This window comes from Ranitomeya variabilis, chromosome 1 (assembly GCF_051348905.1).
Source record: "Ranitomeya variabilis isolate aRanVar5 chromosome 1, aRanVar5.hap1, whole genome shotgun sequence".
Taxonomy (NCBI): Eukaryota; Metazoa; Chordata; class Amphibia; order Anura; family Dendrobatidae; genus Ranitomeya; species Ranitomeya variabilis.
In genome coordinates this window covers 158227100-158254617 of record NC_135232.1, presented here as the reverse complement: position 1 = coordinate 158254617, position 27518 = coordinate 158227100, and positions in this window count along the sequence as shown.

Below are 27518 nucleotides of genomic sequence, written 5' to 3'. Positions count from 1 at the left end.
GTGACCTGCCAACACCGAGGAATGAACCTCGGAAATGACTCTGCTGGTCCACTTATCAGGCACAAACAGTCTGTCAGGTGGACAAGAATCAGGCCTATCAGCCTGAAATCTCTGCAACACACGTCGCAGATCAGGAGAAATAGCTGACAAGATAATACCATCCTTAAGAATACCAACAGGTTCAGCGACTCCAGGAGCATCAGGCACAAAGCTCCTGGAAAGAGCATCGGCCTTCACATTCTTTGAACCTGGTAAATACGAGACAACAAAGTCAAAACGGGAGAAAAACAATGACCAGCGGGCCTGTCTAGGATTCAGGCGTTTAGCAGACTCGAGATACATCAGATTTTTGTGATCAGTCAAGACCACCACACGATGCTTAGCACCCTCGAGCCAATGACGCCACTCCTCAAATGCCCATTTCATGGCCAACAACTCCCGATTGCCCACATCATAATTTCGCTCCGCAGGCGAAAACTTCCTAGAGAAAAAGGCGCAAGGTCTCATAACAGAGCAACCAGGGCCTCTCTGCGACAAAACGGCCCCTGCTCCAATCTCTGAAGCATCCACCTCAACTTGAAAGGGAAGCGAGACATCAGGCTGGCACAAAACAGGCGCCGAAGTAAACCGACGTTTCAACTCCTGGAAAGCCTCCACGGCAGCAGGAGCCCAATTAACCACATCGGAGCCCTTCTTGGTCATATCCGTCAAAGGTTTCACAATGCTAGAAAAGTTAGCGATAAAACGACGGTAGAAGTTAGCGAAACCCAAGAACTTCTGAAGACTCTTAACTGACGAGGGCTGAGTCCAATCAAGAATAGCTCGGACCTTGACTGGGTCCATCTCCACAGCAGAAGGGGAAAAAATGAACCCCAAAAAGGGAACCTTCTGTACACCAAAAAGACACTTTGAGCCCTTGACAAACAAAGAATTTTCACGCAAAATTTTAAAGACCATCCTGACCTGCTCCACATGCGAGTCCCAATTATCAGAAAAAAACAGAATATCATCCAGATAAACGATCAGAAATTTATCCAGATAGTTCCGGAAAATGTCATGCATAAAGGACTGAAAAACTGAAGGGGCATTAGAGAGCCCAAAAGGCATCACCAAGTACTCAAAATGACCTTCGGGAGTATTGAATGCGGTTTTCCATTCATCCCCTTGCTTAATGCGCACAAGGTTGTACGCACCACGAAGGTCTATCTTGGTAAACCACTTGGCACCTTTAATCCGGGCAAACAAGTCAGACAACAGCGGCAAAGGATACTGAAATTTGACAGTGATCTTATTTAAAAGCCGATAGTCAATACAAGGCCTCAAAGATCCGTCCTTTTTAGCCACAAAAAAGAATCCCGCACCAAGAGGGGAAGAAGACGGACGGATGTGTCCTTTCTCCAGAGACTCCTTGATATATGAACGCATAGCTGTATGTTCAGGTATCGACAGATTAAACAGTCTTCCCTTAGGAAATTTACTGCCTGGAATCAAATCTATTGCACAGTCACATTCCCTATGAGGAGGCAATGCACTGGACCTGGACTCGCTAAAGACATCCTGATAATCAGACAAGTACTCCGGAACTTCCGAAGGCGTAGAAGAAGCAATAGACACAGGCAGGGAATCCTCATGAATACCACGACAGCCCCAACTAGACACTGACATAGCCTTCCAGTCAAGGACTGGATTATGGGTCTGTAACCATGGCAGCCCCAAAACAACCAAATCATGCATTTTATGTAGAACGAGAAAACGTATCACCTCGCGGTGTTCAGGAGTCATGCACATGGTAACCTGTGTCCAATACTGCGGCTTATTTTCTGCCAATGGCGTAGCATCAATACCCCTAAGAGGGATAGGATTTTCTAATGGTTCAAGAATAAAACCACAGCGCTTAGCAAATGAGAGATCCATAAGACTCAGGGCAGCACCTGAATCTACAAACGCCATGACAGGATAAGATGACAGTGAGCAAACCAAAGTTACAGACAGAATAAACTTAGGATGCAAATTACCAACGGTGACAGGACTAACAACCTTAGATATACGTTTAGAGCATGCTGAGATAACATGTGTAGAATCACCACAGTAGTAGCACAAGCCATTCCGGCGTCTATGAATTTTCCTCTCATTTCTAGTCAGGATTCTATCACATTGCATCAAATCAGGTGTCCGTTCAGACAACACCATAAGGGAATTTGCGGTTTTTCTATCACATTGCATCACATCAGGTGTCTGTTCAGACAACAATATGAGGGAATTTGCGGTTTTGCGCTCCCGCAACCGCCGGTCAATTTGAATAGCCAGGGACATGGTATCATTCAGACCTGTGGGAATGGGAAAACCCACCATAACATTCTTAATGGCCTCAGAAAGGCCATTTCTAAAATTAGCGGCCAGTGCACACTCGTTCCAATGTGTCAGCACGGACCATTTCCGAAATTTTTGGCAATACACCTCAGCCTCGTCCTGGCCCTGAGACATAGCCAGCAAGGCTTTCTCTGCCTGAATCTCAAGATTGGGTTCCTCATAAAGTAAACCGAGCGCCAGAAAAAACGCATCAATATCAGCCAATGCCGGATCTCCTGGCGCCAACGAAAAAGCCCAATCCTGAGGGTCACCCCGTAAGAATGAAATAACAATTTTTACTTGTTGAGCAGAGTCTCCAGACGAACAAGGTTTCAGGGACAAAAATAATTTACAATTATTCCTGAAATTCCTAAACTTAAATCGGTCTCCTGAAAACAGTTCAGGAATCGGAATCTTGGGTTCAGACCTAGGATTTCTGGTAACATAATCTTGTATACCCTGCACACGAGCGGCAAGCTGGTCCACACTTGTAATCAAGGTCTGGACATTCATGTCTGCAGCAAGCTTAAGCCACTCTGAGGTAAAGGGGAAAAGAAAAAAAAAAATGAGAGAGGGAAAAAAAAAACTCAAAATTTTCTTTCTTATAATCCCACTTCTGCAATGCATTAAACATTTAATACAGGCCTGGCATACTGTTATGACCCCAGTGGACAGGGTCTCAGAGGAACGTGTAAGTCTGCAAGATACAAAAATCCAGCTCATAGGGCTGTGGTAACTGGGTTGACCAAATAGCTACTCCTAACGCCAACACTAGAAGTAGCCGGGGATCATGCCTACGGTGATCGCTAGATGACTCGCGCCAGCCGGAGAATCTAACTACCCCTAGGAGAAGAAAACAAAGACCTCTCTTGCCTCCAGAGAAAGGGACCCCAAAGCAAGATACAAGCCCCCCACAAATAATAATGGTGAGGTAAGAGGAAATGACAAACACAGAAATGAACCAGGTTCAGCAAAGAGAGGCCAGCTTACTAATAGCAGAATATAGCAAGATAACTTATCTGGTCAACAAAAACCCTATAAAAATCCACGCTGGAGATTCAAGAACCCCCAAACCGTCTAACGGTCCGGGGGGAGAACACCAGCCCCCTAGAGCTTCCAGCAAAGGTCAGGATACAGATAGGAACAAGCTGGACAAAAATACCAAACAAAACAAAAGCAAAAAGCAAAGAAGCAGACTTAGCTTGAAAAACAGGAACCAGGATCAGAGGACAAGAGCACAACAGATTAGCTCTGATTTCAACGATGCCAGGCATTGAACTGAAGGTCCAGGGAGCTTATATAGCAACGCCCCTGAACTAACGGCCCAGGTGAGGATATAGGAAAAGACAGACGCTCCAGAGTCAAATCACTAATGACCACTAGAGGGAGCAAGAAGCAAAATCACAACAGCTCTCCAGTTCACAAGAAAATTTGTTAATTGGGTTAGAATCAAGTTTTTTGTATGTCTCCTTGTCCCTCAAGTGTTTATTTGCTTCCCTTTCATAGAGAACACTAGGCCACAGAACCACATTTCCCCCCTTGTCTGCTGGTTTTATAACTATGTCCTTGTAGCTCCTAAGTTGTTCTAGAGCCAATCTTTGATTTGCCGTCAAGTTATCACATATGCGTTTTGTAGATATCTTCTGAAAGTCTAGAATGACCATCCTAGAAAATATCTCTACTGCTGGACATAGAGACAAGGGGGGAAATGTGGTTGACCTGGGACGACAATCTTGTGGGAAAGTACTTACCGTACCAGATGTTTGTTCCTCCAGGAGATCCTCCAGTGCCATCAATGCCTCCCTTTCCATGTCCACATCAGTCAGTTCATGGCCACCCCTTTCAAATAATTTCTTGAGGATGAATTTCCTTGAGAAAAGGTAGAGATCCTTGGTGGCTGTAAATAGATCGAATCTATTAGTAGGGGAAAAGGTTAAACCCCATTGTAACACATTCAATTGATCCCCAGAGAGGACATGTTGGGAAAGATTAATTACCTCCAAACCTTTTTTCTCTTTTTTATTTTGTAAATTATTCAAAGTGTTTTTACGTTTTCCACCATTCCTCTCACGATTAAAGCCAGAATTGCGCAGATCATAGAACCTTGGTTGTGTTTTATTAGATTCCTCACTGGATGCAATTGAGACTGTGGAGGCAGATCTGGCACGGGAGGATCCCCTCGACCGATTCCCCCTCCTATTCCATCTGTAAATGGTGTTGGTCTGTTGGTCACTAATGTCCCGTTGGAATTTCCTAGACTTATTTTCACAGATACCTTTCTCCCATTTGGCAAATTCACTCTCCAACTCTGCATTAAATTGAGCCAGGGTTTCATTGGGTAAATCTGTCTTTAATTTAGTTTGAAGTTCTTCAATATTTCTATCCAAGATCTCCAAATTGTGCTGATTATTTTGGGCCAAAAGCTCCATGAAGCCTCTAAAGCACCCTGTGGCCAACTCCTCCCATTTCTGTCTGAAGGTGACATCATCTACCTCAAAGGAGGGGAACACATGTATCCTAAGTCCCCTTGGTATAAGACCTTTTTCCAGATACTTATTAAGAAATGCCCAGTTCCACCAAATCCTCAAGCGCTTGTTCAGATGATCCTTAAGTTGTCTGAAAATTTCTTGCTTGTCCCTGCCATTAACCATCAGGGAAGCACCCGGATCGTCACAAAACACGTCATTTAACTGTGACAGCCACGTTTGTTCACGGGCTTTGTAATCCATACTGAGACTGACTTTAGTTGCTGTAAAACATACAGAAATAAGCATATATAGAAACAGGTGTCCGATAAGTACTTTACATACGGCGACTCAATCATAAATTATTTAAACCGGAGAAACACGAGTCAAAATTAGCCCAAGAAAATATAAAAAATATTGTTTATTGAAAGTTAATGATCACCACTAAAATATACACAAAATGTACAATAGATAATAATTCACAAAGGTATGTAGGGTGACTAATCCATAGGTGCAACCAATATTCCAGGTATACAGAAAAGGACACTAATACCTCCAATCATAGCAAAGGGTGCCTAGTACGTACCCATAAATAATAGTAAGTCCAGTATATGGCACATGGAACAATTGACAGCATTACATGGCTATACAGACTAAGCCAATAGTACCACCATGCACCATATCAGTGCCAGCCATAGCATGTAAACTAAGGTAAAGAAAGGTAACAAGGTGAACAAGCTAATTACCCATGTCTAACGGAGTGTCCAATCTGGATCCTGGTCCCGTACCCCAACGTTCGTTTTGCGTTCAAGTGTTGCCGCTTCCTCAGGGGCCGTGGCTAACTCCGGCTCTCCATCCGCTTTAAATAGGGTTTACATCCGATCACGTGTTTAAGTGAGAAGAAGTGTGCTACAGTGAAACACAGGTAAATGTCCATATTGCGCCTCAGACCTCAATCCCAGCAGGCAGGTCCAAGTCAAGTGAGCTGGTCGTCGCCACGCCCACACCACATGACACCGGACCGCCGACGAGAGAGTGGAGGCAATTCCTCATTGTGGTCCATTCACTGTTAAAGGTGGAAATTAATCTTACTAAATCTTGTTGTTCAGCCTTCCTTTTGTTGTAGTTATTCCTAGGGCACAATAATTCCTCACGTGGTGTGTATTTGGCCCTTAAATAACCTTTCTTAATGTTCCTGTTACTATATCCCCAAAAACATTGGGGCATCCTCAGAAGTGACCCATCACTTTTCAAATGCCTCAAAGAGTATCCTTCAATGACTGCCAGACGGAGCAAAAATTTGAAGGATCTATTAGTATCCAGTCACTATGTCCCCAAGTCGTGTGAATATAACTTTGGATCTGGTGGCCCACTGAAGGGCTGTTTCCCATGTGGTAACTGCATTTCATGCCCTAACATCAGCCGCATTGCCTCTTTTGATGCAACTGACGGTGGGAGGTCCTTTACTATCAACTACCACATAACCTGCAATACCACACAGGTTGTATATTATGCTGTGTGCAGTTGCCCAAAAGTTTACATCGGGTTGACCTCCCGCCGTCTTGGTACACGCATACGTGAACATGTGCGTGATATAATGGCTGCAACAAAGGAGACTGATATGGCAAAACTCAAGGCCATACCGCGCCATTTTAGACAGTTTCATGACTGTGATCCTAAGTGTTTCATGGCACGTGGGATTGATTATGTTCAGTGTGGTGTTAGAGGCGGTGATATTAAGCGTATCCTGGCACAATGAGAATGTCGTTGGATTTCTATTTTGGAAACTATGACACCTAAAGGCCTCAATGAGGCGCATGGCTTTTCCTCATTTCTTTAACTTTTGTCTGATGGGTAGATTTGTTGTGAAGTCCCTGCCATTCATTATCAGTTTTAATTTGGTGTCTCTATTCCTTTATTAATTTTAGTGCGTTTATACTTATGCCCACATTCATATGATATCTGACGTTGATGTGCCTATGGGGGAGAACAGAAGATGGATGGATCCCGCTTACGCGGTAGTGATGGAGGAATATCGGTGCCCTTGAGGGGATCATTCTATCTGCAAGAAATGGATGAACAAAAATTGATTATGATTGGGACAGTTATTCTGATACATCCTACAGATTTATGTGATGGGTTATGTAATTTGGATGATATTGTACCTGACAATAATGAGTTATGTGGTTACCATTTAATCCCATCGCCCCAATATGTTCTCAATGTCTGTATATCTATTGGGTGTGGCATTTGTATATTTTAGGTTATATAATAGTTTTGTATAGTGGAATAAAGTTTATTGTATTTATTTGTATAATGGATAATTCACTTGGTCTACTTAGCACTTTCTGCACTAGTCACTTTATATATAGTACATTAGCATATCTGTACTTGTATCTTTTATTCTGAGTGCTTGTATGCACTAAATATATGTCACGTATATGTAGTATTCTTCTTAGTATTCACTCTTTATTTCATTATACCTTTATCGGTATCATGTTAGCATTGGTACGTTACCTGCTGCCTTTTTCCACTCTCTCGTCGGCGGTCCAGTGTCATGTGGTGTGGGCGTGGCGACGACCCGCTCACGTGATCCGGACCTGCCTGCTGGGATTGAGGTCTGAGGCGCAATATGGACATTTACCTGTGTTTCACTGTAGCGCACTTCTTCTCACTTAAACACGTGATCGATGTAAACCCTATTTAAAGCGGATGGAGAGCCGGAGTTAGCCATGGCCCCTGAGGAAGCGGCAACACTTGAACGCGAAACGCGCGTTGGGGCACGGGACCAGGATCCAGATTGGACACTCCGTTAGACATGGGTAATTAGCTTGTTCACCTTGTTACCTTTCTTTACCTTGCTATACATGTTTACATGCTATGGCTGGCACTGGTATGGTGCATGGTGGTACTATTGGCTTAGTCTGTATAGCCATGCAATGCTGTCAATTGTTCCATGTGCCATACACTGGACTTACTATAATTTATGGGTACGTACTAGGCACCCTTTGCTATGATTGGAGGTATTAGTGTCCTTTTCTGTATAACTGGAATATTGGTTGCACCTATGGATTAGTCACCCTACATAACTTTGTGAATTATTATCTATTGTACATTTTGTGTATATTTTAGTGGTGATTAGTGTTGAGCGATACCGTCCGATACTTGAAAGTATCGGTATCGGAAAGTATCGGCCGATACCGGCAAAGTATCGGATCCAATCCGATACCGATACCCGATACCAATACAAGTCAATGGGACTCATGTATCGGACGGTATCCCTGATGGTTCCCAGGGTCTGAAGGAGAGGAAACTCTCCTTCAGGCCCTGGGAACCATATTAATGTGTAAAATAAAGAATTAAAATAAAAAATATTGCTATACTCACCTCTCCGACGCAGCCTGCACCTTACCGAGGGAACCGGCAGCGTTGTTTGCTTAAAATTCGCGCTTTAACTTCCTTACGCGAAGTCCCGGCTTGTGATTGGTCGCGCGCCGCCCATGTGGCCGGGACGCAACCAATCACAGCAAGCCGTGACGTAATTTCAGGTCCTTCAGGATTTTAAAATTACGTTCCGGCGTTGTGATTGGTTGCGTCGCGGTCACATGGGCGACGCAACCAATCACAAGCCGTGACGTCACGGGAGGCAGGAGACGCGCGCATTTTAAAATGCGCGCGTGTCCAGCCTCCCGTGACGTCACGGCTTGTGATTGGTTGCGTCGCCCATGTGACCGCGACGCAACCAATCACAACGCCGGAACGTAAATTTAAAATCCTGAAGGACCTGAAATTACGTCACGGCTTGCTGTGATTGGTTGCGTCCCGGCCACAAAAGGGGCGGCGCGCGACCAATCACAAGCCGGGACTTCGCGTAAGGAAGTTAAAGCGCGAATTTTAAGCAAACAACGCTGCCGGTTCCCTCGGTAAGGTGCAGGCTGCGTCGGAGAGGTGAGTATAGCAATATTTTTTATTTTAATTCTTTATTTTACACATTAATGTTGTTTCGATACCGATACCCGATACCACAAAAGTATCGGAATACCGGTATCGGAATTCCGATACAGCAAATATCGGCCGATACCCGATACTTGCGGTATCGGAATGCTCAACACTAGTGGTGATCATTAACTTTCAATAAACAATATTTTTTTATATTTTCTTGGGCTAATTTTGACTCGTGTTTCTCCGGTTTAAATAATTTATGATTGAGTCGCCGTATGTAAAGTATTTATCTGACGCCTGTTTCTATATATGTTTCGAAAGTGTTTAGCTTCCTTCACAGGGTGTATATGGACTCAAATGAACCCTTCTCTAAGTAGCCATCCTTAAACATGCGTGGATACAAGTAATCTAATCCACTCAATGCCAAGTGTAGATACTGATGATTCAATTGAGCTTATTTTTGGAAAAGGCAAAAATCAATTTTTGAAGTAATGCAGGAGAATTTGAGCTATTACCCTTAGACATCAGGAACTCAAGGTTAAGCGGTGTTAAGGTGTTTACATCAAAAGATTGCAGGCGGGTTTATAAATTCATATGCTGACAGATAGCAGATGTCACTGTGTTTTACAATACTTTTCTCTTTTGATCTTTTGATCATTCCATTTTGTGAGGTGAGGCCAGCTTTTTGCAACTTCCCTTCTCAGAGTCATTTCTACTCTTTGGTTTGGAGGTGAATGAATAGTGCAGCGCTTCAGGAACATTATACTTCATGGTGGCATACCAGACGGGACATTCTTGCTCAGGACTAAGGCGTGTGAACTAGAGCATACAACTGTAAAGAGGCGGCCTGGGCTGCGGGTTCCTGTATTGAGCCAGGTACAGAACTGTCGAGGCTGTGTCCCATGTTACCCGGTGTTAGAAATAGGGGACCAGAAAGGCCCCATGACCCTAGACGAGGGAGCTCGTTTAAACCGGAAGCAGAGCAGAAAGCGCGCGAAGCAGCAGTCAGTTTCCCGCAGTCGGCGAGAGTGCAGCAGGGTGAGCCTCGCGCTCCGTACCCCGACCCTCAGTGCCGTAACGTGCTGCGACAGACTTCTCCTGGACACTCAGGCGGGATGGTGAGATTGGAGAGCATCATATGCTCGGCTGAAAGTGAGACCATGCTTGTGCAGGGAAACGAGAGACAGCTGCAGGACATTACTTTGCGATCCCCTCTGCCGGCCAAAGTGCAGCAGCCCCTGCATGACACCAGGATTATGGCAGCTCTCTTTGCTTTAGCTGCACAGGATTATGGACTAGGGGCTCAGCAGGTAAAACTGCTGACCACCCACTGATGCCAGAAGTTGGAACGTAATCTGTAGGACCCCATCTCAGCACACTCCACCGGCCATTGCCGATACCACAACCTCCAATGGATCACCTGCAGCTGAGGACCTTAAAGACACGATAAGTGATTACTGGACTGTTGTTACACTGCAATTTCTTCTTTTCAATTTAACTGTTTTCTCCCTGCGAGTAGTTACTCTATTGTTCCAATTAAATCGTTAATTTGTTATCCCTTGCTCTGCCTCCCTTGCATCACTGCATCCTGCAACCTGCTTACATTTGGCATAGGCAGCAGGATGCAGTCTAGAGGCAGCAGACCAAGTGGTCATGGGTGCCCCGAGGGCCAGCTTGCCACTGGGGGCCATGCTCAGGAATCTCCCAAAGTTTACGGGAAGCAATTCACTGCTGTGGGACTGGACTGAACAGGTTAAAGGTATGCTGAAGATGCATCCTATGACCCCTGCTATGCAAGCAGAGAATGATGTGATGGGCCTGGACGGGGAAGCTAGATGTTCCATGATGTTTCGGCCAGCCGACGAGTGCAACACCTTCACAAAGGTGTTGCAAATTTTGGAGGAGATGCATGGGGACCCCACTGATGTCGGAGAATTGCGGATGAGATTGTTTAGCCAGGTTGACTGCCGGGGACCCTGGCAGCGGTCCTGCAGTGCCCTTGGGGATGAATGTGCTGAAAGAACTCGGAATTCTTTTGATCGGCAAGTCACCAGATGCTTTTCTGGACCGATGCAGCCCACAAACCTCCCAGAGGAAGGTGTTCCAACTATTGATCCGAGTTGCCCAGGCCCAAAAAACATCGAGTGAAGGGAAGGTATTGGGAAAAGTGATAGTCACTGCCTCTGCTAAACTCATTCTGCCACCTGATCAGACTGTACACACACTGCATGTACGAGCTGTACACCACTCGAAGGGGTGGAAGCCAACCTTGATGGATGAAATACCCTCGGGACTCCTCATTGCTAGGACACCCCACATCCATGACGGTAATGTAGTAGTGCGGTGTGTCAACCTGGGAGAGGACAATCCTACTCTCGCCAAAGAGTGAAGTGGCGCAGGTGCTGGGCATGCCAGAAGAACTGGAGCAACCGGAGGCTGTCCAGTTGGCAGTAAAACAAGGAGACCATTGATTGTAGCCAATACCATTACCCCAGAGCACCCATCTGGAAGCATGAAGGAGGGGCTTTGGATCTTGGAACAGACGTGGGTTGAATTGATGGGACTCTCACTGCAACAAGTGAGGTGATCCCCTGCAGAGCCGCCTCCAGACAAAATCACAGGTACAGCCACAGTCCAACAGGGAAACAATTTAATAAAAGAGATCACTAAAGTGCAACATCAACTTCCTGCTCTCTCCCTAACAACGTCCACGGCCGTACCCACAGCAGCCGCGGCGGCCGAAAGACGATGTAGTTCATACGCCGGAATCTGGATGCTTAAAGTCCCTTTGGCAGGGCACCTACCAAGTGCCCATTTCACTGCCCGAAGGTCCGGGGCGGCAGTCTTTACTTCCCCTCCTGGGGTATGGCCAGCCCCTGGTTGCTGCAGAGCACCTTGCCCTGGGCACGCCTGCCCGGGCACTCGCTGAAAACAGGAACTTCCCATTCCTTTTGGGGCTATTATCCCAATCTCCTGGGTTAACCCCTTTTGTCCCTGCCTCTAACATGTGCAAGCAAACATGGCACAACAGTAATACAATGCATAAGTGGTTTCTAATATTACACATTACTGAACAACAGCAAAATATTAATATACAGGTACACCATCCAGGTGCCGCATAAAGTGCACAGGCCCAGCACATGGGAGAGAGGGAGCAGACGAGGGCCCCCACCACCTCCTTACACTCCTCTCCCCTAAAACATGGCCATTCCCGGCTATAATGACCTCTGGATAGTTAAAAACAGTAAAAAAAAACCTTCAAATGTAAGAGTCTTAGTCTCTCTCTTAACACAGGTCCACGAGACCCAGGTCCCATTGCTCCTAGGACCATTAAAGCCAGTATCCCAGCCTGATGGCCAACTTATTACACAGTTTTTAACCTGGCTCAGTCTTTGGGTTCTCCTGATTGCGCTCTCCCCCTCCCTACTTTGAGTGGGCCACGGGTTTTTGACGGTAGTGAGCTACATAAAACATGGGGCTAGTCCAAGAGTAGAAAGGGGGCCAAGTCCAGGGGTAACACAGTCCAGTTCTGCTGCCGCACACAGAGCCCTGCGCAATTAACCCTCTTAGGGTTACAGCCCCGTGGTCCAGCAGGGGAGGTGCAACAAATGCAACTGAAAACGGGGAGGAAGGGAGAGTTAATTTTGGTCCATTGTGACCACATCGGCCACCATTGATGCCTCAGTCCTTTGGCGCCATACAGGGCCCACTGCCCTCTTAGGGATGCGGAACAGTCCCGGGTCATTTGCACAGGTGCAATCGGCACCGCTCAAACACTGTTCTTAAAGGGGCCACATCAGTCTATGCACGGCCGCTGACTACTGTAATGAGCTGCACGCGGACCCTGCACAATAATGTATGTGTGGGATTACACGTTACTGAACAACAGCAAAACATTAATATACAGATACAAAATCCGGGTGCTGCATAAAGTGCACAGGCCCAGCCCATGGGAGAGAGGGAGCAGACGAGGCCCCCCGCCATCTCCTTACACCAGCATCTTACACCCCCACACATTCCTGATCCCAGCATCACTAGGTATGTCACTAGGATTTGCACAAGTCTATATTCACAGAAAAAACTGTGGTTAGTTCCTCAACATGTTTGGAATAATCTCCCTGCCAAAATCCTTCAAAACTGTGTGAAAGTGTACCCAGTGTGATGCAGTGACCCCTGTTACAGCTAGGGGGTGCTGTAAGTGCTCCTCGGGATGTGCATGGAGGCATACCTGTGACTATGATGGTGAAACAGTGACTGGCAGGATTGTAAATGGCCAGTATGTGTCGCAGAGGGAGTCTGCGCTGTAAGCCTGAAGTAATGTTGTTGTTCTGGGACCTGTAGTCCCACAAGTATTTGTATAGTTTGTAAAAGGAGGCTTGCAAGGTTAGCTGGAGAGCTGGGTGGGTCGGGCTAACCACACACACCACCCATCCTTTGGAGTGGTTACAACTACATAATGTGAACATGGTGTGATGACATGGTCTCTGTAATGGAGGGTGTGTAGATCCTGGACAGCTTGTGTGTTGGGAGGTCCTGTGTGTGGACCGAATCCCTGAATAGTGCACTGAGAGGCCATGGATCTGAAGACTTGTGTGTTGAGAGATCCTGGGAGTAGGATCGGATCCCTGAATAGCGTACAGAGGGACTTGTGTGTTGGACGGTCCCAGGTGGGGATGGATGTCCTGAACAGCAGTAGCAGTGGCCTGTGTGTTGGACAGTCCCAGGTGGAGACGGACGTCCTGAAGAGTGCACGGAAAGGCCGAATGTATGCAACGGCACTGCATTGGGGAAGCTACAGCCCGTCTGAGGATCTGGACTGTCAGGTGGCCTGGTGAGCAAGGCATTGTTCGGGATGGTGAACCCAGTTCAGCAGGTTCTCTGGGAACAAGGACTGACAAGGAATATAGAATTAAAATATAGAATTAAATAATCTTATTGGTACATGGCAAAACAAGAAAAAAGCTTAAAACACCAGAATAGAGGCATTTTTTGGCTGCCACTACACTGCCGAAAAATTCAGTAAGAAGTGATCTAAACATTGTATTTACCACAAAATGGTATCAATAAAATCATCAGCTCAGGGCGCAAAAAAACAAGGCCTAGCACATCTCCATCACCTAAATATTGAAAAATTTACAGGACTCGGAAAATGGTGACACAAGTGTGATTTTTTTTTAATCTCCCCCACAAAAATGTTTACCACTTAAAAAATAACTAAGTATGTTTCTATTGTCGTAATTGTAAATACCTTGAGAATCATATTGTCATTTTTACTATATAAGCCAAAAAAATTATTGCAGAATTGCACTTTTTTTTTATATTTCTACAGTGGACGTTTTTTTGCTGCTTTCCAGTACATCACTTGATAAAATATACAGTGTCATTCAAAAGTACACTGCATTCCTCTATATCCGCTGCAAGTTGTACTACAGGTTCATTTTCTTTTGGGCAATAGCAATTTCCACATTCTCTTTGGATTCCTAGACAGTCCTGTGATTGCATCCCTTCATTTACTGGTAGCAAGTGAACATTTAGCATTTTTTTTTCGTCTAAGAAAGACATTCCACAAATACCATATTCATAGCCTGATGAAGGCTACATTACCTGAAACGTTGCTGTACTTCACTCTGTGGTGTAATAACTTATTTTTGAGGGTAGAAAAGTAAAAGCTGTAAAAAAAATCTGTTTTGTTCCTATTCTTGGTGTACTATTCCTTTATACAATATAAATTTTCCAACGACGCAGGGAGCAATGTGCCCTGCTTCCTTTGGAATAAGCACCCAATCTCTTCTTGGCAACATAAATTGGTGGTTGATTAACCCACCTTATTTTTCTACAAGTCCTCGGAGAAAAATATTTACACCTCTTCGAAGAAGTGGAGAAAAAAATTAAAGTGCAAAAACAGAAAATCACCCAGTAAGGAAGGGTTAACGGCTTAGCAGTGCTTAAGTTTTGCTGCAAGAACAATTTTTTAAAATTTTTTGATGAGGCTGGTGAATTCAAGTTTCAGAAGATCATCTCTGGTCTTCAGTCCTACATGTACTATTGCAGTTGTGTACAGAAGTGTCCTCATGCATAAATGACTGCACAGTAGCCATTGAAGTGTTTAAACAATGGGTTGGCTGTATTTGGACAGATTATATAAACACATAAAAAATTGAGCCCAGAACACAACGAAGAAGAAAGGATCTGAGCCACAATTGCAGGACACAGTTATTGTTCTGAACTTTGCATTGGCATTAAAATACAAAGGATGAAGCTGCAGTAAGAATTACTGATCTGTGTCCAATTGTTGTTTGCTTCAGTTTAGTTGAGCCTTTAATAGCAGTGACACATTAATTATCTGTGAATATGTGCTTTTCACATTGAGAGCAGGATAAAATAAAATCTTCATCAATGCTGAACTTGCTCATACGAACATCACAATATGTTTTTAACCTTGTACTTTTCAAAAGAGAAATGAAAATAATAGAAAAAATTACACATACAAAACAACACTCATGAGCAAACCAAAAGTTTTTGCCCTTGACATTTTCTTCTTGTGCTTTGAACACTGTGGATTAAAGAGCTTGTCGAGAATATGATGATGATGTTGAAATCAATAGGTGAGGTACATTTCTTCAATTACAGGACTCTTTGCTTTACTTTATGCTGAAGATAGTTCTTAATGACAGTAACTGGATGTTTGGGATCATTGTACAGTTGGAGAATACATTTGAGGCCAATCAGATTCCTTTATCATGGTACTGCGTGATGGATAAGTATCTGCCCACATTTCTCAGCATTCAAGACACCATTGATCTTGGCCATATCCAAAACTCAGTTTGTTGAAACTTGCAAGTAACCTCCACTATTCTGCATTGTTGCCTGCAGATGATAATTATTGTACCACTTTACATCATTAAAACCAACAAACTGCTTTTTTTACATACAAATATTTCAAATTTTGACTCCTCACTCAAGAGCATCTGCTGTCATTCCCCATCCCTTACCCCAAGGCCTATTTTTATGCATACTTGAGTGACTTAGCCTTGTTTCCATTTCAAAAGTTTGAATATTTGGTTGAAATTCTTTGACAACGATAACCTCTAGCCAGACATCTCTGAACAGTAGCTGTGTTCCACTGGTTTCTGCCAGTTCTATTCTGATGGCACTGCTGGACATCTTTTGATATCAAAGAGAAGTAAGCATGATGTGTCTTTCATTTCCTGCACTAAATCTCCTTGACCACCACTATATATACAGCCCTCAATGTTGACCATTTTTTGGTGTCCATTATACTGAAAATACAGGCAGATATTTATCCATTATGCAATACCATCAAGAAGGCATCTGGCTAACTACAAATTATTTCTGGAGCAGAACAAAAACCCCAAACATACAACCAATGCTATTACGATCTATCTGCAGCGTAAGGAAGAACAAGAAGTCTTTAAAGTGATGATATGGCCCCTGTAAGGGAGTGGACTATACTGTCGCATTACTGCTCCTGAAGACACCAAGTATTATGTGAATAATGTCATGTGTTTTTGTATATATACAGTATATATATATATATATACACAGTACAGACCAAAAGTTTGGACACACCTTCTCATTTAAAGATTTTTCTGTATTTTCATGACTGGAAATTGTACATTCACACTGAAGGCATCAAAACTATGAATTAACACATGTGGAATTATAAACGTAACAAAAAAGTGTGAAACAACTGAAATTATGTCTTATATTCTAGGTTCTTCAAAGTAGCCACCTTTTGCTTTGATGACTGCTTAGAATTTGTATTATGGCAAGAAAAAAGCAGCTAAGAAAAACGAGTGGCCATCATTGCTTTAAGAAACAAAGGTCAGTCAGTCTGAAAAATTGGGAAAACTTTGAAAGTGTCCCCAAATGCAGTGACAAAAACCATCAAGCACTACAAAGAAAAGGAAAGGAAGACCAAGAGTCACCTCTGCTTCTGAGGATAAGTTTATCTGAGTCACCAGCCTCAGAAATCGCAGGTTAACAGCGGCTCAGATTAGAGACCAGGTCAATGCTGCACAAAGTTCTAGCAGAAGACACATCTCTACAACAACTATTAAGAGGAGACTTTGTGCACTGGCCTTCATGGTAAAATAGCTGCTAGGAAACCACTGCTAAGGACAGGCACCAAGCAGAAGAAACTTGTTTGGGCTAAAGAACACAAGGAATGGACATTAGACCAGTGAAAATCTGTCCTTTGGTCTGATGAGTCCAAATTTGAGATCTTTGGTTCCAACCACTGTGTCGTTGTGCAACGCAGAAAAGGTGAACGGATGGACTCTACATGCCTGGTTTCCACCATGAAGCATGGAGGAGGAGGTGTGATGGTGTGGGGGTGCTTTGCTGGTGTCACTGTTGGAGATTTATTCAAAATTGAAGGCATACTGAACGGGCATGGCTACCACAGCATCTTGCAGCGGCATGCTATTCCATCCGGTTTACATTTAGTTGGACCATCATTTATTTTTCAATAGGACAATGACCCCAAACACACCTCCAGGCCATGTAAGGCCTATTTGACCAAGAAGGAGAGTGATGGGGTGCTACGCCAGATGACCTGGCCTCCACAGTCACCAGACCTGAACCTAATCGAGATGGTTTGGTGTGAGCTGGACCTCAGAGTGAAGGCAAAAGCGCCAAGTGCTAAGCATATCTGGGAACTCCTTCAAGATTGTTGGAAGACCATTTCCAGTGACTACCTTTTGAAGCTCATCAAGAAAATGCCAAGAGTGTGCAAAGCAGTCATCAAAGCAAAAGGTGGCTACTTTGAAGAACCTAGAATATAAGACATATTTTCAGTTGTTTCCCACTTTTTTGTTAAGTATATAATTCCACATGTGTTAATTCATAGTTTTGATGCCTTCAGTGTGAATGTACAATTTTCATAGTCATGAAAATACAGAAAAATCTTTAAATGAGGTGTGTCCAAACTTTTGGTCTGTAATATATATATATATATATATATATATATATATATATACATATATATACATATACACTGCTCAAAAGATAACAGAAACACTAAAATCCCACAACCTAGATATCACTGAATTAAATATTCGAGTTGTAAATCTTTATTCATTACATAGTGGAACAATAAAACCAAATATTATCAATGTAAATCACAACTAATATCCCACGGAGGTCTGCAGTTGGAATGATGCTCAAAATCAAAGCGGAAAATGAAGTTACGGGCTGATCCAACTTCAGTGAAAATGCCTCAAGACAAGGAAACGATGCTCGGTAGTGTGTGTGGCCTCCACGTGTCTGTATGACCTCCCTACATCGCCTGGGCATGCTTCTGATGAGGCAGCGGATGGTCTCCTGAGGGATCTCCTCCCAGACCTGGACTAAAGCATCGGCCAAATCCTGGACAGTCTGTGGTGCAACGTGACGTTGGTGGAAGGTGCGAGACATAATGTCCTAGATGTATTCAATCGGAATCAGGTCTGGAGAATGGATGGGCCAGTCCATAGCTTCAATGCCTTCATCTTGCAGGGACTGATGACACAATCCAGCCACATGAGGTCTGACCTTGTCCTGCATTAGGAGGAACCCAGGGCCAACCACACCTGCATACGGTCGCACAAGAGATCTGAGGATCTCATCTCGGTACCTAATGGCAGTCAGGCTACCTCTAGAGAGCAAATGGAGGGCTGTGCGGCCCTCCAAAGAAATGCCACACCACACCATTACTGACCCACTGCCAAACCTGTCATGCTGAAGGATGTTGCAGGCAGCAGATCGGTCTCCACGGAGGCTCCAGACTCTGTCACGTTTGTCATACATGTGCTCAGTCTGAACCTGCTTTCATCTGTGAAGAGCACAGGGCACCAGCGGCAAATTTGCCAAACCTGGTGTTCTGTGGCAAATGCCAAGCGTCCTGCACGGTGTAGGGATGTGAGCACAACCCCCATCTATGGACGTCGGGCACTCAGACCATTCTCATGGAGTCGGTTTCTAACAGTTTGTGCAGACACATGCACATTTGTGGCTTGCTGGAGGTAATTTTGCAGGGCTCTGCCAATGTTCCTCCTTGCACAAAGGCTGAGGTAGCGGTCCTGATGCTGGGTTGCTGCCCTCCTATGGCCCCCTCCACATCTCCTGGTGTACTGGCCTGTCTCCTGGTAGTGCCTCCAGCCTCTGGACCCTACGGTGACAGACATAGCAAACCTTCTTGCCACAGCTCACATTGATGTACCATCCTGGATGAGCTGCACTACTTGAGCCACTTGTTTGGGTTGTAGAGTCCGTCTCATGCTACCACGAGTGTGAAAGCACAACCAACATTCAAAAGTGACCAAAACATCCACCAGAAAGCATTGGTACTGAGATGTGGTCTGATGTCCCCACCTGCAGAACCACTCCTTTATTGAGTGTGTCTTAATTGCCAATAATTTCCATCTATTGTCTATTCCATTTGCACAACAGCATGTGAAATTGATTGTAAAACAGTGTTGCTTCCTAAGTGGACAGTTTGATTTCACAGAAGTTTGATTTACTTGGAGTTATATTCTGTTGTTTAAGTATTCCCTTTATTTTCTTGAGTAGTGTATATAGTGTCATGTGAAGAGTAAACTATGTACTGTGGTTTTGAAATGTATTAGTTAGCCATGTGATATAATGTGAATTGTCATGTATGGTGATGTGGTAATGTAATGGTTATGCATAATAAGAGTAGTGTATAGTGCATATTAAGTATAGGGCAAGGCATAGGTTAGGATTTAGGACAGAAGATAGTGACTGTAGCTAGATGATGACAATAGGGTAAGAATTAATATTTGGGACTATCCCATAATGGGAGAGGAAAGTGCAAATAAAAAAGACACTGCTTCCTGTTTTGAAGAGAGTTCGTTAGCTAGAGTGATAAGGTCAAGCTCAAAGTGCAGTGGGCAGATATTGGAAGCGAGTACATATTGTGCTGGGTGGTACAAGGCCTTTAAAAATTTCCTGTGTACATTAATGCAACATCCAGAAGTCAAGGTTCAATACAAGTGTTATGGCAAACACCTCAATCCTTTCCATACATAGGAAGATGGACGTGGAACCGCATGTGGGATGGTAACGAATCTCAGGTGTACTGCAGAACTGGACTAGGAATCCCTGGGACTGACAGTGAACATAGGGATAGTCCAGGAAGAAAGAATAGAAAAGCTGGAAATGTACTGTACTGAGGAAACAAGAAATGGAGAGTGTTGTGCCTGATCCTGCGTTTTACAATCTGATGTACTTGAACTGTCGTGTAAATGTCTGTGTTTAAACAAACTGGATATCCCCTGGTTTATGTGATGTGGCTCCTTAAGTTAAAGACCTGGAGAAGGCTGAGGCCTGTGGCTTGCAAGTGAATGTAACACACCCTACATGCACATTGGGACAGGGACACAATTTTCCTGTAAAGTGCTAGGGCAACATGAAGCAGTAATTTGTACATGAGTACTGCCCTTTGTCATGACACCTTACACCCCCACAGATTTCTGATCTCACATTACCAGGTATGTATGAGATTGTATGAAGAGACAGAAGGATTTGCACAAGTCTATATCCACAGAAATATTGTGGCTAGTTCATCAACATGTTTGGAATAATCTCCCTGCCAAAATCCTTCAAAACTGTGTGAAAGTGTGCCTAGGAAAATTGATGCTGTTTTGAATGCAGAGGGCGGTCTCACCAAATATTGATTTCACTTGTATTTTTTTGTTCATTTACTTTTCATTTTGTTTTTTGATGAAAATAAACTATTAACACTTCTATTTGTGAGAGCATTCTTACCTTGCAGCATTTTACCCACACCTGTCTACAGGACCTGTTTTAGACCAAGTGGGGCCCTGGGCAAAACTTTAAAGCGGGACCCTAAATGCTAACATATTGCAATATCACACTCAAACATTTCGGTTCCATTTACAAGTGCTGAGTCAGACTGTTAAGCGAGCGTAATTGACAGAATTGAAGTTGTTCTGCGTTTGTTTCCCAGCCTCTTTACACAGAATGACAAAGAATGGTGGGCACAGAACAATCACTAGTAGATGAATCTGTCACAATACAGTATCATGTTTTCAGCAGCACATCTCGACTCCAGCTTATACTGGGCGATGTGCTGCTGAGAACAATTAATTTTGTATCACCCGATGAATAGGCAGCATTTCACTCATTCATAGGGCGATTGCCGACTTGTTCACACCTATGAAATCTCATCTGCGCTGCCGATATCTATAAATGTGGATGCTACATACACACTGTATGTGACCCACACGTATACACACATGTATATAGACAGCGCACACATGTATACTCTGATCACATACATACAGAGACATACTATATTCACTGAGCAAAGACAGATATAAGTATCATATCTATCCATCTCTCATATCTCTCATGTCTATCTATTCATCTCTCATATCTAAGAGATAGATATGAGATATATAATTTAGTTGGATGGATAGACAGATATGATACAGTGAAGGAAATAAGTATTTGATCCCTTGCTGATTTTGTAAGTTTGCCCACTGACAAAGTCATGAACAGTCTACAATTTTAAGGGTAGCTTAATTTTAACATTAAGAGATAGAATATCAAAAATAAAATCCAGAAAATCACATTTTATAATTATTATATAAATTTATTTGCATTTTTCAGTGAGAAATAAGTATTTGATCCCCCTACCAACCATTAAGAGTTCTGGCTCCTACAGACCAGTTAGATGCTCCTAATCAACTTGTTACCTGCATTAAAGACAGCGGTCTTACATAGTCACCTTTATAAAAGACACAGACTCAACCAGTCAGACTCTAACCTCTACAACATGGGCAAGACCAAATAATTTTATAAGGATGTCAGGGACAAGACTATGAACCTGCACAAAGCTGGAATGGGCTACAAAACCATAAATAAGATGCTGGGTGAGGAGACAACTGTTGGTGCAATAGTAAGAAAATTAAAGAAATATAAAATGACTGTCAATCGACATCAATCTGGGGCACCATGCAAAATCTCACCTAGTGGGTATCCTTGATCATGAGGAAGGTGAGAGATCAACCTAAAACTACACAAGGGGAACTTGCGAATAATCTCAAGACAGCTGGGACCACAGTCACCAAGAAAATCATTGGTAACACATTACGCCGTAAAGATTTAAAATCCTGCACTGCCAGCAAGGTCCCCCTTCTCAAGAAGGCACATGTGCAGGCCTGTGTGAAGTTTGCCAATGAACACCTGGTTGATTCTGTGAGTGATTGGGAGAAGGTGCTGTGGTCAGATGAGACAAAAATTGAGCTCTTTGGCATTAACTCAACTCGCCATGCTTGGAGGAAGAGAAATGCTGTCTATGATCCAAAGAACACTGTCCCAACTGTCAAGCATGGAGGTGGAAACATTATGTTTTGGAGGTATTTCTCTGCTAAGGGCACAAGACTACTTCACCACATCATTGGGAGAATGGATGGAGCCATGTACCATAAAATCCTGAGTGACAACCTCTTTCCCTCCGCCAGGACATTAAAAATGGGTTGTGGTTGGTCTTCCAGCAAGACAATGACCCAAAACATACAGCCAAGGCAACAAAGGAGTGGCTCAAAAAGAAGCACATTAAGGTCATGGAGTGGCGTAGCCAGTCACCAGACCTTAATCCCATAGAAAATTTATGGATGGAGTTGAAGCTCCGAGTTGCCAAGCGACAGCCTCAAAATCTTAATGATTTAGAGATGATCTGCAAAGAGGAGTAGACAAAAATTCCTCCTGACATGTGCGCAAACCTCATCATCAACTACAAACAACATCTGACTGCTGTGCTTGCCAACAAGGGTTTTGCCACCAAGTGTTAAATCTTATTTGCCAGAGGGATCAAATACTTATTTCTCACTGCAAAATGCAAATTTATATAATTTATACAATGTGATTTTCTGGATTTTATTTTTGATATTCTACCCCTCAATGTTAAAATTAACCTACCCTTAAAATTATAGACTGTTCATGTCTTTGTCAGTGGGTAAACTTACAAAATCAGCAGGGGATCAAGCAATTATTTCCTTCACTGTATACATATAGTGTATATATATATATATATATATATATATATATATATATATATATATATATATATCGGTCTGTGCTCTGTGTATATAGTACAGTATATAGTGTAGATAGATAGGAATAATGCTTACCTGTGCTGGTGGAAGAAAGGAGTTTCCAGCAGCTAAATGGGAAAGAATTCTTTACAGTTAGAGCAGTCAGAATGTAGAGCGCCCTACCACAAGAGGTAGAAATGGCTGACACTATATCTGACTTTAAAAAAGGGCTGGATGATTTTGTCAGTACAAATAATATTTTGGGTTATAGTTAATTTAGTGACAAAATGTATGATTGGTGGAGAAAGATTGAACTTGATGGACCTGGGTCTTTTTTCAACCTATGTAGCTATGACCTGCTGGAAAAAGCGGAGAGCTACATTCAGGTTTCTCCAGCAATCGCATAGATTATAAATAGGGCAATCCCGTTTTCATGCATCCTTAGACCACCTCTGAGGATCGCTGGGGGTTTCAGTGAACAGAGATTCCGTGTGATCAGCAATAAATTGCCTATAGTTATGAGATAACTTGTTATCTTTAGAAATAACCCTATAACACTACAGTACTTTAAGGTTTATGTCGCTTGGTCATTTAACTTAATTTTATTAAAATTAAAATGGTCTAAGTGTGCTTAAAGGGAACTCATTAGACATTTTTAAGCCCATGAATTATCTGACAGGTTCCCTAACACTGCTTACTATGTATGGAATTATAATGTAACCTATTAAATGTTGGGGACTTCTGGCCTACAATGTCTGTCATTTGTACTGCACTATGGAGTATAGAGCAATAATTGTGAAATAGTAGTGGGATAGCAGTAAATGTGTCTGTTCAAAGAAACAATCTTTAAGCAACTATTTAGCTGTTGTGACTACCTGCAGCAAGCTTTATTATTCTGCCTTGAAGAAAAATAACACTTTGGGGCATAATAAATGGAAAGAGATATTGGCTGGCCCAGCAGGATATTTGCTTGTCTGCTGAACACAAAATATCCATTACAAGGCAAATAGACTAATGTTCTGCTCTTCTCTAAACCACATCTCTTTTCTCAGGAGATAAACAGTGAAATGCACATCACTCTTATTTTAGGCTAATATCAGGAATGCACTTTCAGTAGATAAAAAAGAGCTGAGAAAACCAATATGGTTATTTATAATAAAGTAGTTCACAATGTATATATATATATATATATATATATATATATATATATATATATATATATACATACATACATATATACATACACATATATATATATATATATATATATATATATATATATATATATATATATATATACTAAATGGTGGCCCGATTCTAACGCATCGGGTATTCTAGGAGCGGGGTTTAAATCCCACGCGAATATCACTGATTGGTCGCGGCCAATCAGCGAAGCGTGGTTCAAATCCCGCACCAATTCGCAACCGGATGGCGCCTGTCGCAGATTGGTCGCGGCCAGCTAGGCGCGACGAATCAATGAAGCGGTGTTTAAATCCCGGACCAATATCGATGATCGGTCGCGGCCGGCCAGACGCGACCAATCAGCGAAGCGTGGTTCAAATCCCGCACCAATTCGCGGCCGGACTGCGCCTGTCGCTGATTGGTCACGGTCGGCCGGGCGCGACCAATCAGTGAAGCGTGGTTCAAATCCTGCGCCAATTCGTGGATGGACTGTGCCTGTCGCTGATTGTTCACGGGCGGCTGCCGCGACTAATCAGCGACGCGGGATTTCCGTTACAGACAGAATTAGACGATTTTATAGTAGATATATATACACAAAATGGTATATGCAGGACAGGACGCACCAGTAAGAACTTCCAGAATGCTGTATAAAGGGAGTCTGTCTCCGACAAAACTTAATCTAAGCTGCTAGTACAGTTACATATGGTACTTAGCCCCTATAAAATGAAACCTCTGCTATATATTTTCTGCTTTTGGAGGGCAGAAAAAAATTATTTAACACAAAACTCAGGGCTCCGTGCATCTTTCTGCCCCCTCAAGTAACACGGGGTGCCGCAGTCTTAAATTGTTTAACTTCTTGGCCTCCTAGACAGTTTTGGCCTTTATTTCTCACCATTCATTTTTCACATTTCCATTGACGGGTTCCAGGAGCCATTATTTTATTTTATTTCTGCAACATAGTCATATGAGGGCTTGTTTTTACTGGATGAGTAATATTTCTCATTAGTATCATTAACACATTTTTATTAACTCGTTCTGGGAGTGAATATAAACAGAACAACAGTTCTGCCGCTGTATTTTTGTGTTAAAAATGTTACTCTAGTCATCGTGCTGCACAAAAAAGTGTTAATTCTATTCTCTAGGTCAGTAGGAATATGGTGATACCAAACTTAGTTTTATTTTATTTTTCCATTAATTTTGTTTAATTAATACATTTTTTAAAAAATAATAATTTGTTGTGGGGTCGCCTTTTTCTGAGAGACATAAGTTTCTCAATTTTCCATGAGTGGAAAAGCTGAAGTTTTTATTGGTAGAATTTTGTGGTGCATGCGACTTTTGATCACTTCAATCAATTCCTTGGGAGGTAGAAAGAACAACAAACCACAATTATATTTTTTGTTTATTTTTTTAAACAGCAATCAATGTTGGGTATAACTGGCATGTTATCTATATGGTTCAATATGATCACGGCAGAACCAAATTTATAGGGGGTTTTCATGTTTTGTTACTTTTGAAGAAAAAGTTGACTTACAAAAAAAACATTTTCTTGTTCTCTGGGGGCAAGCTTTAGTTTTTATTGGCACTATTTGGTACATAATACTTTTTGATCACAGTTTATTTTAATTTTATTTAGTAGGCGTGAACAAAAAAACATTAAATCTGCAATTGTTTTTAAATTGTATTTTTGCAGAGTTCACCTTGCAGTATAACTGATATGTGAAAGCTGTTACTCATCATAAATCCATCAATACCCAATTTACACCTTTTCTTTATGTTTCGATATTTTAAAACATGAAAAATCAATGTTTTTGTAGTCAAATTATAAGAGCACAAACTTTTTCATTTTTCAGGTCATAAAACTATATTAGGGCTTGGTTTGTGGAGTAACAAGCTAGTTTCTATTGGTAAGGAGAAGAGATCTGCTCCACGGATATAAACATTTTCTTTATTGATACATATCAAAATTTCCAAAGAACATCCATATCAGATAAAATCCAGATCAAATAACCGCTATGTTCACAGGAAATGATTTACTATTTAAACTGATCTCGGACACCATTCTATATACCATGACTAAGGATGCTTGACGCACCAGAAACGCATCAGTGATTTTTATCGCTCTAAGCCTATAAGGACGTTATTTAGAATTTTGTATGTGTGTCAATAAAGAAGACTTTCTATGTCAGTGGAGCTGGATCTGCTCTCCTTGCTTTCATTTTAAAGTGTTTTGGCAGAAACACTATTCATGCTCCAGACAGGACTGGAATCAGGTATTACTGGTGAGCTGGACTTTGTTTCTCTATAGTTTTTGTTGGTAACATTTTGGAATACATACAGCAGGTGAAATACAGTGGAATGTAAAAGTTTGGGCACCCCTGGTCAAAATTACTGTTATTGTGAACAGTTGAGAAAGTTGAAGATGAAATGATCTCTAAAAGGCCTAAAGTTAAAGGTGACACATTTCCTTTGCATTTTAGGCAAAACATTTTTATTTTTTTACATTGTAAAAATTACAAAAAGGAATATAGGCCGATTCAAAACATTTTCTGATGTGGCCATTCTGAGAATGGCACTCATTTTTATACTTACCATGAACGCTTCCTGGCTGCCTGCACGATGACGCCTAGACCGAGCCGTCTCAGGGCGTTTCATGATTGGAGGACGCACTTTGCTTACACATGCCTCCAGCTAAAATTTGCCCACCTCTTCTTGTCTGTGATTGACCAATTCTTTACACTACCCCTCCGGCAGCTGACTTCATTTAAACTTCCCGGTCTTCAGTCTTCCTGCGATCCTGCTGTCAGCAGTGGATACAGCACACCCACACCGCACCAAGACTGAAGCCATAACACCATTCAGTATATATTCTTATATCCCTCTATTCTAACTTAGTGTTGTTTATTGCTCTTACTATGATAACTCTGTACTTGGACTGATCTCATATCAGTTCTATGGCTATTTATTTAGCTTTCTTCTGCTCCACTTCATGTGTGTTGTCCATTTCCTCAAGTTTTTTTTCTGACATTCTTTTCACTTACCACTTGTAGGTGTCTTGCACCCTCTAATTTGTTATATATTTACTTTATATCATAATACTTGTCTTATTTGCAATGTTCATTGGAAGATTTTTTTCTGTATGTAAAAGTGTTTTGTGTTTTTTTTCCCGTAAGAAAAATGTTTCTGGATGCTTTGGTATCTTTTTCTATATGTATTTTTATTTCTTCTGTTAGAACATAAGATAAGTGAAAGGAAAAAAGTAACAAAGTTATTATGACATAATATGATTTTTTTGTCTGATTGCTTGTTCTATACATATGATTATTTCAAGTACTGATGAAGGCCTGCGATTGAGACCGAAACGTTCCTAGATTGTACTACAATAAAATAACATTTTTGGAAATTCTTACTTGAGTGCCAAGTTTCATATGGAACAGTCTTTAATGGACAGTCAATCAGGCCATGCCCTTTGAAAGATCTGATTGGCTGAAGGATATAG